Source organism: Monodelphis domestica, chromosome 7 (genome assembly GCF_027887165.1).
Source record: "Monodelphis domestica isolate mMonDom1 chromosome 7, mMonDom1.pri, whole genome shotgun sequence".
Lineage (NCBI taxonomy): Eukaryota > Metazoa > Chordata > Mammalia > Didelphimorphia > Didelphidae > Monodelphis > Monodelphis domestica.
The window spans coordinates 168,365,389-168,376,018 of record NC_077233.1 but is presented as its reverse complement, the minus strand read 5'-3'; the positions used below and the strand labels follow the sequence as shown (position 1 = coordinate 168,376,018).

The 10,630-nt window shown below is 40.4% G+C and overlaps 1 protein-coding gene across 1 annotated transcript in view; it reads left to right on the top strand.

Annotated features, from left to right (window-relative positions):
- The first annotated feature begins 608 nt into the window (after positions 1-608).
- GOLM1 (golgi membrane protein 1) overlaps positions 609-10,630 on the top strand; it is a 97,503-nt gene continuing 87,481 nt past the window's right edge. Inside the window, exon 1 of the mRNA XM_001378946.4 lies at positions 609-1,372. The gene's annotated coding sequence lies outside the window, so the exon portion shown is untranslated. The remainder of the gene's footprint in view (positions 1,373-10,630) is intronic.

The following is a 10,630-nucleotide window of genomic DNA, read 5'->3' as shown; positions in this document are numbered from 1 at the left end:
TTGAGTTACTTCTCCCAGGGGCATTTGCATATTAAGACTTATCTCTCATTTTGGAACAAGACTTTGTCCAGAATTAAAAGAATGTTAGGCATCAGGAAGCAGGTAGTGAAGGTATTTTGATTTTCCCCAACAAGGGCTTCTGAAATCCCAACAAAAGTCAAAGACGAGGCCTTAAGTCCAGGGCAAGCTTATGGAGGCAGAGGGCTCCTCTTTAATTTGAAAGGACCGTGTAATGCAAAGGCTGTTTGGATGGCAGTGTGCCATTTCCAGAAAATACAGCTTAGCCTAACAGCTTGAGAGAAAACAGCAGTGCAAAATTAACACCAACTGGTGATGCCTTGGGGGGAAATCTTGCTAAGTGTAAAAACCCTCCAACCTGCACTCCCCCCCCCCCCCCCCCCTTTCTTTCTCTCTCAGGACTTTTATTGAAGGTAGGGATAGGGCTGCTAAGGAAGCAATGCTCAGGAGGGGAGGGTTTGCGTGTAGTCTATAATTAAGGGGCCCTTTCTATAGGGTCAAGGTCACTCTGACCATAGCTCTGTGAAAGTACTCCCCCTCCCCGCCTTTTTACCCCAATTTTGCTGCCCTAGCGGTGATGCAATCAAATTCCTAAGGACTAGGTGCAATCAGATTCCGCTGGATCCAGAGGTGGAGGCTGGGGGCTGGGAAGGAAGGAAGGGAGGGGCTCAGCTTGGCACAGGATGGGTGGGTGAGAAACTTGTTTTTCCGGAAGAGGGTCTGCGCTCTTGCAGAGCTGCAGAGGGGGTGACCGACCGAGCTGGAAGGAGAAAGGGGGCTACACCAGCAGCAGAGCACGCGCGGGTTCTTGGCTGCAGCCCCTGGCCGCAGCGCGTCCCGTTCTTCTCGCGCCGCCCCCCTCCCTCACCTCGGCCCTCTCAGTGATAGCTCTCCCCCGACACCTCTCACTTACTCCCCTCCCCCTCCTCATTGCCCTGCCCAGTCCAGCTAGCTGAGCTGAGCTGCGCTTGCGGTTGCGGCTTGGGCGCAAAGCTTTGCAGCCCTTTTTCTCCCCGCTCCACCTTTCCCTCTCCAGGCTGCAGACGCGTCCGGCCAGCTGCGCGGTTCAGCCCCGGAGGGCGGAGATTTTGCTTCTGGCGGCAGCAGCTGGGCTGGGGTTTGAGTCAAAGGGCGCAGGCTCCCTCCGGGGTGGACCGACAGGGGAGGGGGTGGCCGCTGAGCTCTAGAGACTAAGCTAGGGCGTAGAGGAAGAGGAGGAGGAAGGTTTGCAGGAGAACGAAGAGGTCGTGGAGCTGGGGGCGGGGAAGGTACAGCTGCGGAGGCCCGCAGAGCTCTAGCTCTGGAGTGAGAGGGCCCGAGGAGCTACGATCCACCCGATCCAAGAGGGAAGAAGGTGAGTCCGAGGAGTAGTACTAGCCGGTTTCCTGGGCGCCCTCTGCCCTTCCCTCCTTCCTTGCCTTTGCTCATTCCCCTTCTTTCCTTCTCTTCCTCTCCCTTTCCTCTACTGGAGTAACTTAGACCTGAGAAGAAGCTCTACGCTCCTTTCCTTTGGGGACTCCCCGCGCTGTTCGCCTCCCCTCTTCCAATTCAGCCCCCTCCCCCCTTCCCTCGTGTATTTCTGTCTTTTACAGGCTTCTTGTTGTCTTTTCTGCTTTGTTTTCTTTTCATTTGAGTTACGGGATCCATGCCCGGGTTTTACGATTGGGAATAGCCTTCACTTCACTTCTGTGCCTTATGCTGGGGTTTTAGATTAATATCACTGGAAGAAGAGATTGCTTGCCGTCTTGGTGCCCCTCCTCCCCTGCCGTATCCCGTTTCCATTTCCCCCTGGAGGGGTCTGGCGTTCTCGTGGTAATGTTTTTTTGTTTGTTTTTCCTCTTGTTCCTCATTAGCATGCTTGAGGTTTACGAATTCTTTTACGTTCTTGGGACCCGTCATGCATATTAATGTCAAAAAATAAAATACATCCTCTTTCGGAAAATGAACCTGTTCCTGGTCTAATTGTGTACGTCTGTGAGCTCAGCTGATCTAGGAAGGTGGGAGAAGACCGAGTTATTCACTTCTTCCTGTATCCCTTAAGCTGGCTGTCTTCATTTTCTCTCTATGGTATCACCGGGCCGGGGTTGAGTCGGGGCAGGCACCCTTGGGGAAGATGAACGTGGGCCGTCCGCTGGCACCTTGCTGGCTGCGAGGCTGCCTCCTTGTCCCGCCTGCCCCCGGGGTCTCCCTTAAGCTAATCTCCAGAAAAAGGAGGTAGCATTTCTCCGAGGAAACCGAATGGGTTACACCATCTGGAAAGCACGGTGGATGGTGTTGGGGTCAGGCAAAACTTTAGCGCTGCTGAAGTGGAAACCTTCCTCTAACGGCACTTTTTTTTTTCCTGGAACGCGTCGTAAAGTGTCCAGTGTTACAATGACTTAATAGCGAACGTGTGATAGAGCCAAGGGTTTTAATAAAAACTATCTTCATTGACGTTATTGGTGGCGTTATCTTGGTTTCGCCGGGAAGCGGAAAGCCTGCTTTTACAAAGCTTCATTACAATTTTCAGTTCGAGAAAACCTCTTTCTGGGGCTTTATCCTTGGAGAATGCCCCTGTTGTCCTGGGAGGATTCCCTTTTAACTTAAAGGAAAGTTAACGTCAAAGAAAACAGAAGAGGTCGTGGGTGAACCCCGGAAAGGTCCACAGAATATTCAGCAGCTTCATTTGGAGTTCTAGTACTTAGTTTAAGCATCCCAGGTGGGTACCAATTTAGGCCTCTGCCATGTGTGGGAAGTAGATAGCATGCCAAAGCCTTAAGTTAGGAAGACTCAACTTCCTGAGTTCAAATCTAGGCTTAGACTTGTAAGAACTGTGTGACCCTGGGCAAGTCAGTTAGCCCTGTTTGTTTCAGTTTCCTCCTCTGTAAAATGAACTGGAGAAGGAAATGGCAAACTGCTCCAATAGCTTTGCCAAGAAAGTGCCCAATGGGGCCATGAAGAGTGGGGCACGACTAAACCTATTTCTGAACTTTTCCAAACTGCTGTCCTTAGAGATATACCCAGGCAATGGTTATCCTTTTGATTCTTTCACAGAATCATCATCCATGCTCTTCTACCTGGTCTTATTTTTTTTTAAAATCCTTTCTGTCATAGAATTAATTAGATTGGTTCCAAGGCAGAAGAGTAATAAGGGCTAGGCAGTTGGGATTAGGTGACTGGTTTAGGCACACAACTAGGAAGTAAATTGCCAAGGCCAGATTTGAACTGAAGACCTTCTGTCTCCAGTTCTGACTCTATCCACTGAACTACCTAGCCCTCCCAATTTATTTTATTTTCTTATAATTAATTAATTTTTCATGTTTTCTCCCTCTTTCCCCTCCTGGGATTGACAAACAATTCCACTGTAACCCTCCCAATTGATATGACTCTTATATACAGTAATTCTTGGCTTCAGCAAAGAGATACATTGAATGGTGAAATATCATGGTTAAAAAGTAGATACAGGGAGGGCAGCTGAATGGCTCAGTGGATTGAGAGCCAGACCTAAAGACTGGAGGTCCTGGGTTCAAATGTGGCCTCAGACACTTCCTAGCTGTGTGACCCTGGGCAAGTCACTTAACCCCCATTGCCTATCCCTTACTGTTCTTCTTTCAAACCAATACACAATATTGATTCTAAGATGGAAGATAAGGATTAAAAAAAAAGTACAGAAGTTTTAAAACAATTTTGAATTTTTGTGAAGAGTATTGGGTCCTTGCTAGGTACCTACATTTTGCTTAAAGGAATGAGAGATTATTTACAAGGCAAAAAAAAAGTCATGGGGAAGGGTTGTCCTTATAATATTGCAAGGGATATAGAGCAAAAGCGATATATACATTTTCATTTGACCCCTTATCTGTAAGACTGGTATAAAAAAATAACAATCCCCTTGAAGCCGGTACAAGAAAGGCTTTGACAGCCTTAAAGCATGATATAACTGTTAGGTGCAATAATTTTTATTATTTTTCTCATTATCTTATATGCAATGGAATTCAAATAGAAATTAATCTGGAACAGACTACTATTCTATAGGCCGTTTTTTGGGGTTTGTTTAATGCTTGCATTAGTGCAGAGGTGAATAAAATGGTTGCTTTTTGTAATTGAATAAAATTGTTGGCATATAAGTTCATCATTGTAGGTTAATTGAAAATTATCTTTGGGGAAACCCTAGTAGCAGGCATAATGATAGAGATGAAATACCCTTCATCTTGTATACATAGAGTTTTTATTTTTTCCATTGAGCCCATGTAATTATTCTAAATAGTTTTTATAATTTTAAACTTAAACTCCAAATAAAATGGGCATTCCATTCCAATATTCAGCATGGCAATATCTATTGAAAATGTTTTTAGATTTTTGTATGGGTCACTGTTATGCTCAATAAATATCGTTATGCCCATAGTATATAACAAAAGAAAAGAGCTATCTATACTTAAAGGTATATCTCTGTGATGTAAAACTTGCATTTCTTTAAATACACAGAGTTCAATTTGTGACTTTCAAGGCTGGCCTATGTGTCTGTGATTCTTCCTGGTCTTCCTTCTGTTCTGAGCATTTAAAAGGAGGTGCTTCAGGAGCAGCTAGGTGGCTCAGTGGATAGAGAACTAGGCTTGGAAATGGAAGGTCCTGGGTTCAAATGTGACCTCATACATTTCCTCCCTGAGCAAGATACTTAACCCAAACTGCCTAGCCATTACTACTCTTCTGCCTTGGAACCAATACTTAATATTGATTCTAAGACAGAAGAGAAGGGTTAAAAAAAAAAGGAAATGCTTCAATCCCCTCTCTGTCTTCCCTCTCTTCTCCCCTTCTCTCCTTCTTTTCCTTCCTCTCTCACTTCCTTCAGTCATTTCTTCCCTACTGTCCCACTCCCTCTTTGGGGAAAAAAAAAGAAAAATTAAAACAAAGCCCTTGTAAAAATATGCCTAGTAAACAAAACAGTGCTCTACATTGGCCCTATCTAAAAATGTGAGTCTCTGCATCTTAGGTCCGTGTTCTTTCTGTCAGGCAGTGTGTAGCAAGCTTCATCATCAATCTTTCATTCCCCTCAGCCTGGAGGTTATACATATTTAGTGTGGTAACATCTATTAAAATGTTTTTAGATTTTTTGGGGGGGTCACTTATGCCCAGTTGATTATGGGCACACTATTCAGGGATGATGCTCTGGTGCTAATACAGTTTATTTGTTGAATTCTCTTTTGAGATTTGTCTTTGCAGCACGGGGGTTTGTCATTTGTTGGTTTATAAAAGAATGTGAGCTAGTATATTGTTTTTATTCCTCTTATTCTTTGATGGAGTTCAAATAAAAATGGTTCTGGGAAAGGTCGTTATCCTGCTATTATTCTTTTGTAGTTAATGGTCTGCATACTGTTGCACAGATGGATACAATAACTACTTTTCTACAATTGAATGGAAGTATTGGGACATGAAGGCTCACTGAAAAGCATCTTTGGGACAAATCCAGGAGTAGACAGTAGGACAAGAAGGATATATGCCTCTCAGATTCTATTTTTAGGGGTTTTCATGTCTTTTGCACCGCTTGATATTTTGAAAAGCTTTTGTTCTATATAGTAGTGTGGAGATTATGATGATTGTTATCTATTCATTCTTGATATATATTAATATTCTTGAGTTTTTATAGTTCAGTATTATGCCTAGGTAAGTGTGGGCAACAGTTCTGTCTATGACAGTGGTCTGGTCAAATTCAAGCTAATTGTTTGATTTTCAGGGTTATTTTTGAAGTCTGTATTTGTGAAATGGGGATTTGTTGCCCATTAGTTTATGCAAGAAAGGCAGCTTCTGATGCAAGTTGATAGCTTCCAGGTCATGTATTGCTAGGGGTAGTTAGTGGCTCAGAGTGCTGCTCTACGCTGGAGAGAGGGTTGGCAGCCACTTGGGTTTGACTTCCCCTCAAGCCATTCCTCAAACCTCTTTCCCTTTAGGAGTAGCTTTCCCCTTCAACCAAGCCCAGGAAGATATCTGTGGCCCAGGCTCAGTGCCAGCCTAGCCCGTCATAGCCCTCCCAGCCACGCTTGATTCATTGTCCAGAGGGACCCAGTTAAGTATTCTTTCTGCCTTGGGAAGTTGTAAAAATGAATCACAACTTGATAATTCTGGGTCCCGAGCTAGAGATAGTGCTCTCACCAAGAGGGCTTTAGATCTCTGCTCCCAAGGAGCTCTCTCCCAACTCCAGATTTGAAGGACTTCCCTAAATTGGGGAAATGAGTAATTGACAGCATTTGTCAAAATTGAAGATTTAAAAGAAAAAGTGAATGTTTTAAACAAACTTTTTAAGAAATGTACTCTCCTGTGCTGAAGAGGGTTTGCCTAGGAGGAAGAGGGGCAAAGCGCGGCCTTTGCTGTAGTCCAAAGGAGCTTCAGTGATTATCCATCCTTACATTCTTTAATCACGTTATCAGAATTGTGCAATACTGGGATCCCTTTCCCCCAAGCCCTGTAGTGGTTTACTGGCTCCTGTGTGCTCTTTCTCTCCTAGATTCTCTGTATCTTTTCTTCTTAGAATCCCCTAAAATGGTAGGACTTAGCCCCATTAAACTCAGAGTCTGTGCAAAACTCTGGGGGGGTGAAAGAGGGGGTCGAATGGGGGCATCCCAATCTCCTTGGAGACTCCTAGGCAGGAGTCCTACATAGGTATTTCATAAGTGCTAAATTTTTGCAACTTGTAGTAATATGTTGCAGTTTTTGCCATTTCCTGGCATAATCTGCATTGATCAGTACTGTAAGTCTGGGCTCCCAAATTTAATCTAGCTCTAATGTCTAATGTCACTAGCCTAATTCTGAATTGCTTTCATATAACTGCTGTTTCCATTTAAAAAATCTGTGTGACAGCTTATTAAGGGTTTCTTTCACGTATTATTGGATGAGTTTATGTGAATATCATGCATGGGAAGGTCTTTTGATTAATGATAATATTCATGAGGGCTTCTTTCACGTATTATTGGATAAGTATGTGAATATCATGCATGGGAGTAGCTTGAAGGTCTCTTGGTTAATAACAATATAATATTATTAATTATTAAGGATAATGTTATCCTCAGGCAAATCCTGTGAAGTATGAACTACAAGCATTATCCCCATTTTACAGATGAGAAACAGAATTGAGAGGAGGTTAAGTAGAATGTAAATTCTTAGAAGACAGAGATTTTTTTCATTTTTGTTTTTGCATCCCAAGTAGCTAAAAAACTGCTTAGAGCATAGTAGAAGCTTAATAAATCCTTGTTGAATTAAAGTAAGAGACTTGCCTGTGGTTAAGTGTCAGTGGTAGGAATTGAACCAAAGACTTAATGTCTCCAAGAACAGTGCACCCTTTAGGATATCATGCCATCTCTCTAATATTGTTCATAACAATTTAAAATGCTGCCTGTTGTCTATAATTTCACTTTTATGCCAAGTCTGTAGTAGCTGATTTCATAGTATAGTTAGCATTTATTTAGTGCTAGAATGTTTGCAAAGCGCTTTTCAAATGTTAACTCATTCGATCCTTACAACAACCCTGTGAAATGGGTGCTGTTGTATCCCCATTTTATAGCTGAAGAAACCAGGAAGGCATTTAAGTGGTTTGTTCAGGTAACTCAGGTTACTCTATGGTAAGTGTTTGAGGTAGGATTTGAATGAATATCTTTCTGATTCTGAATCCCAGACTTTGTTCCACTGTTTAATATCATTGTGCCTACTTTTTTCATTAACATCATAACCCTTCCCTACTTGAAATTTTGTAATCTGGTTGTGATGGAAGGCTTCACACCTTACTAGGATCTGCTAGAGATTGTTATTCCCTTGACATAGCCCTCAAGAATCCATGGTTTCCTTCAAGTCAAGATGTGACTTGTTGTTGGAGTAGGGTTTAATTCATTTCTAAGAGAGAAAGTTTATATTTAGAGCAAATAACCGATATTTTGTAGGAAAATTGGCAGAACCAAGAAAATCATGAAATTAATTGATCATGTTTGATAAATGGTTTGGGGTCTGAAGACCAGACTAAAGTCCTGGCTCGCCAACATTTAATAACTTTTGACCTTAGACTAGTGATTTCTCTTTCCAGTGCCTCATCTATTAAAGGAGAGGGTTGTATTAATTTCTCAAGCTGTGCTGCATGGAGTCCTGAAACACTTCAGTTTTTAAAAAATGAGCCTTATAAGGCATTTCATTACAAATATTAATTTTAGAGACTTTTACTATAAGTCTTCTGCCAAAGTTTTGTTTAAACCCAAGGGTTCTACCATTGGAAAAGGTTGAGAAACTTTGTATTAATTGATCTCTAAGGTCCCCTTAATTGATAACATTCTATGAGTCTGGCTCAATTTTTATTTAATTTTTAGATGATTAAAAAATCATATAGTTTGTATAGTATATGCCCCATTTCTGTCATTATCATTTTGGGCAAGTCTTGATAATCTTAGTTTCCTCATCTGTAAAGTGAGAAGATGGGACTAAACATTCTTTAAGAACCATTTCTGAGTTAGCAATTACATTAGGCTTTTTCCTTTAACAATCACAAATACAAATAAAAAGGAATAAATTTCCAAATAAAATCTTAAGATCAAAACTCTTTACAATTTTATTGGGAAAATGTTAGTAGTAACCACATCTGATTCATTGTGTCCTGTCTGAATTCCTTTGGATACTTAGAAAATTTTTTACCTTTTTTATATGATCCTGGTCAACATTAATAATCACAGAATGATAGAACTGGAAAGAGGTCAGTGCCCTTATTTTAGGGGCCCAGTGCAGAAACCCAGGGAAGAGAAGTGACTTGCCCAAGGTCACATGGCAAACAAGCAGTAGAGTCAGAGCTCAAACTCAGGTCTTCTGAGTTTTGACTCCAAGTCCAATTCTCCATTCATTAGATTATGTTATATTGTTATTCTGGTGGACATTGCTTTGCATTACTTTGCATAGAGGCAGCAAGATGGTTAAGTGGATAGGATGCTGGGCTTGGAAGTAGGAAAAATTGAATTCAAATTCTGCCTCAGACTCTTGGCTTAGCCACTTAACTGCTTCCTGCCTTAGTTTCCTCATCTGTCAAATGGTGTTAAGAATAACAGCACTTAGCCCTCCTACCCCTGTTATCGTGAGGATAAATTCAGATAATATTCATAAAAAGCTTTATAAAACCATAACCTGTTATATATAAATGATAGATTTTGTTTCTTTTCAGAGGGTTCTATTATTGAAATTTTACAATGTAAGAACTTTCCATTGTTATATAAAGGTGTCATCATTTATTTAGCTATTTCCTTTTAATAAATTGTTTTCAGTTTTTCTCTATTGCAAACAGAACAGTTATGAATATTTTAATTATTTTATTTTTTTTTGTAAAATAACATCCTTAAGAGAGAGTCTCAGAAATGTCATCTCTGGATCAAAGGGGTATAATCAAGCTTTTTTTGCTGGATTTCCTTCCTCCAAATGTAGATGAGAACTACGAATATATATAGTAATATATAATCTAATGTATAGTTATATTTGTGTAGTCTTACCTATGAATTCCACTAACATAGTCTTATCAAAAAAATGTCAATTTTAGCACTACCTTTAATTTACTTTATAAGTGGTAATTAATATGTATTTCCACCTTCAAAAGAGTTATGTCTTTCGTCACTTCCCTGTTGGGAAATAAGTATTATTCTTATGGGTATATACATTTTTAATAGGCTCTGGATTTTAGATTTGTATTAAGTATTTTTACAGCTACTTTTCCCCAATTTGTTTTTATTCTTTTTTGTTTTGTGGACATTTGGTTTGCAAAACCCATCAGTTGGGGCCCAAGTAATTGCGTTTGGTATATGCTAGGGGCCCTATGTTTACAAATATAGATGTGGGTTAGTGCCTGCTGTCCAGGAGCTTACATTCTTGGGAGAAGAAAGCAGTGGAGTTATTAGCATATATACAAAACAAAGCCATAGTGATTGGGGGAGTGGGGATCCCCCACATGGAGACTTGAAAATTCTTTTTAAGGAGTGGTATTTAATTTCACTTGAAACTTGAAGATTTTTTAAATTATGAAAAAAATTTAGAACATTGATTCAGTTTGAATTAATATTTTAAAATGTGAGATGTGAATCAACTTATTTTTCTCTAGTGGCTATCCAACTTGCCCAGCAGTTCGTGTTAATGATTTCTTTCCCTGACTCATTTTTACAAATGTGTTAAGTGACACATTTTCCCAGGAGCCATATTTGAATAGAATGATTGGATCTATAGCTAATATAAATAACTAAAACATATACTTTATAAAAGATATAGTTGGGGTGTGCTGGAGCCAGCTCAAACTGGCTCTTAAGAGCCATTTTTTGAGAGTTAATTTTTCAGTATGAGCGTTTACATCTTGGAAATCAGCAGACTCTACAAATCAGTGCTTGATTTCTTGTTTTGTTGATCTAATGGATTTAATCAAGTGATGGAGAAAATGTTAATAATGCAAATTAAACTTTAAAATGTTTTCTTTGCACATTTCCCACATCCTACCAGCAAATGTTAAACATTAACTAGGAAAATATTTGCCATAACTAAATAAGAGTTGTATCAAAGCTTTCCTTTGTGTTAGTCGTAGGAGTAAAAGTCAAAATGGGAAATCTATATTGGATTAATTACATGGAAATCTCTTTGGTAA